The following is a 3,561-nucleotide window of genomic DNA, read 5'->3' as shown; positions in this document are numbered from 1 at the left end:
AGCAGCATTTCACATGTGCAAAATCGGCGTTCAACGTTTCTTGGCTTCAGTTCATATGGAACCCAATTTCCTTGCTTTTGAATCATTCCCAACGATTTTAAACGATGTGAAATTGCTTGTTGAGTCACTCCTAATGTAAGTGCAAGTTCTTCGTGCATTTGGCACGAATCTTCCTCCAATAATGCTTCCAATTCTGCGTCTTCGTACACTTTCGGCCTTCCGCTACATTCTTTGTCTTCGACGTCAAACTCACCGTTCTTAAACTTATGAAACCACTCACGACAACTTCTCTCACTTAAAGCAGCCTTATCATATGCTTCTACAAACAATTGATGCGTCTCAGCTGCAGATTTCTTCAAATTAAAGAAGTAAATCAAAAGTTCCCGCAAATGACGCTTATTCGCTTAAAACTCGACATTTTCGCACAAAAAAAATTATGTGATGCTAATACAAAATCGCTAATATTTCAAGGTTATGATGTTGCCAGATGTCCAACCTTACGATATGACGTTTTACATCTGACAATTTCAACCATAACTTACTGGTGAGGCCATCTTTTGTCAAACGGCGGAGACTTATTTGTACTCCTAATAATATTAAAATTAAGAGCGCATAACTTTTGCGTGAGGTAATTAAAGAGGAAGTCATAAATATGTCAAACATTGATTTTCCAGAGATGTCGACCGACACCTCTGGTGAAATTCACGCATTACCCTTTGATCACCGCCACGCCTCAATGAAAAAGATATCTATGTCTAAACAATTGATAAGAAATTCGGTGGTGCTTCCGAGTACGACGTGGTCCGATGAAGAGATCACCTTACTCGAGAATTCCTTTAGCAAAAGATCATGCACGGAACAAAGGAATTACTAGTATATAAACCCCGGATTTCAGGCACGAGCGTACAGTAGTAATAATAAGAGAGCAGTAATAATAAGAGAGCAGTAATAATAAGAGAGCAGTAATAATAATTAGTCAGTAGAAAAGTCAGTAGAAAAGACTTGCTGTTAGTCGCTTTTGTCAGTGTCACTTCGTCGTTATTACTTTTATATTCTTAATCATTATAACTAAACTATTATTTTTGTATCAATTTGCTATATCATTCGGTCTGGTTCAAATAAAAGAATTATAATTGTGCATATTTATTGTGTCAATTTTGGAGAAACCCAGACTTGCGTATACGAAGACGCGTATACCAAGATCAGCAGAAATCAACCTCTGAATAGTAAATACCAGATTCCTTTATACCCTTATTTTATTCTCTCGTTTTCAACCTCAATTGTTTGTTCACCTTCCTTGCATTTACCACATTTCCTGAAATAAGATTTCGAGAATTAAATAAATAACAATACTGTCAAGCACTAGCACGTCGCTGATAGTATTCCTTTCCTACTCAGCATAAAGGTTGCAATAACTTATCATTTTATTCTGGCAAGTCAGAGTAATTATTAGTTAAGATTCATTATACAGCTCTCATCCGTTAAGCGTCGGGCGCCTCTTTCCCTTAGGATCTCTCCAGGCATCCTCTGTCATGCCGGGAACGTCTGCACTCTCCTATTTTTTCTCCAAAAAGGTTCATTACTAGCTCTAGCCGACCCCAGATTTCGATCGTCTCCGGGCATCCACTGTCATGCCGGAGGCATCCAATTTCCTAAATTAATTTGTTAATCGGCGCTTCACGGAATATATTAAACAAAATTTGAATTTATATAATGTACTGCTAACAACACAAACGTCTTTCCTTATACAGGGATACAGCATCTTCTCGGTGCCGTCCGAAAACCTTCTTGCTCCTTCTCCCATTTTTTCCGTCGCTTCCGAGCATCCCTGTCATGCCGGAGACATCCATATCCTTATAATTTATTCCTTCATTGACGTTTCAGTTGAACTAAAATCACAAGAATTAATTACACAATTTAATAATTTGCGCTGACACCCAGATAATAATAATAACAATCACAAAATAAATACACACTAATTTCCTCAATCAATTCCTTAAATGGTGAATTCACAATTGAAATCTAAAAAGAAAAAACATATAGCAGGTAAAATAATCCGTGAATATCGCGATATCTTTCGATTCCGTCGAAATAAAAGATTAAAATCAAACTCAAACCCTAATTACGTCAAATCAGACAGAAGGGTTTTCCTTCCGGAAAGTTTTATATCCGCTCTAAAGATTAAAGCTAAATTTCTCTTTTATTTACCAGAAAATTTTACTTCGCAGAAATTTCGTCAACCAATTACTACAAACGTAGAATTTGACTCTTTTTATAACTATTACTTAGAGATTATCAAATATAAAGATATTATTGAAAGCCTTTCCTCAAAACCAGCGGATCTAATAACTCAATTAAAATCTCAGTTACCGGAAAACCAGTGTGAGATAGAGAATTATTTACAGATTCTCCAATAAAACCTTCGTGCGACGATAAAGATTTTTTTCACTCTAACAGCTAATGAGCAAGCTCAAATTCTTGAAATATTATTGGAATTTATAGATCAATATATCGCAGGTGATATTGATATCGATCAACTAATGGAATTAATAGAGAATTTCGAAATTCCATTCTAATAGGTACTTATTACACACGCATATATGTCAAATAATCTCATTTAATCAATTTATCCTATCATAAAGTTTCGTGGCTTCCTCATTTTTCCGTTATCGACAAGTCAGATCCTCGCTCTCGGCATCCCCAAGGTATAGCCGGTGTAAGCAGGTTGCCTTGAAAATAAAGAGAGCGCACTTTACTCTAGAACCGAGGTATCTAGGGGAAAAGTAAGTCACTGAGACGTGACACTGCCATGTAGAGGCACCTTAATTCTTATTTTTTACATAAAATGGTTCATGTTCTGAAATTATCAAAGGGTTTTTAAAAGTGGCCTGTAGCCAATTAGAAGACTTATAAGCCATTTTTATCGATAAAAGAGGATTCAGAAATGAGCCAATGTGTCCCCGAAAACCATGTAATATGGCGGTCGCGCATGCGTAATATTGGTGGAAAACTACATAATATGATAGACACTTGTAGCCAACTAATATTTAAGTTTTCACATTAAAACTTGTACTTTTTACATTATAAATTTTTAATTTTGTAATAAAATAAATATAAATATATATATAAATATTATATACATATATTTTTAATCTTTACATATATTTCTATTTATAATCTTTATAATTTTTAATCTTTACATATATTTTTATTTATCTATACATATATTTTTACTCTTCTATATATATTTTTAATCATTATTTTAATTATATCATATACCTTTTAAATATATTTTGATATATTTTATCTTTAAAGGCTGTAATAAATTTTAATTAAAAATGAAGAAGATTACCCGTTAAAAAATTTTTCATGTATATTCATGCAGAATTGAATATAATTGTACAAAACTATATATAATTGTGCAAAAATATGTATAATTATAAATGATAGAGTACAGGACATTATATTTATTTATATATAAGTGCAATAACTCTTACATATATATAATTATATATAATTGCGCATTTTGCATACTTATATATAATGTTCACAATGTTTTAT

The sequence above is a fragment of the Camponotus floridanus genome, unplaced genomic scaffold (assembly GCF_003227725.1).
Source record: "Camponotus floridanus strain SB8 unplaced genomic scaffold, Cflo_v7.5 scaffold209, whole genome shotgun sequence".
Lineage (NCBI taxonomy): Eukaryota > Metazoa > Arthropoda > Insecta > Hymenoptera > Formicidae > Camponotus > Camponotus floridanus.
This window is presented reverse-complemented; position numbering follows the sequence as displayed.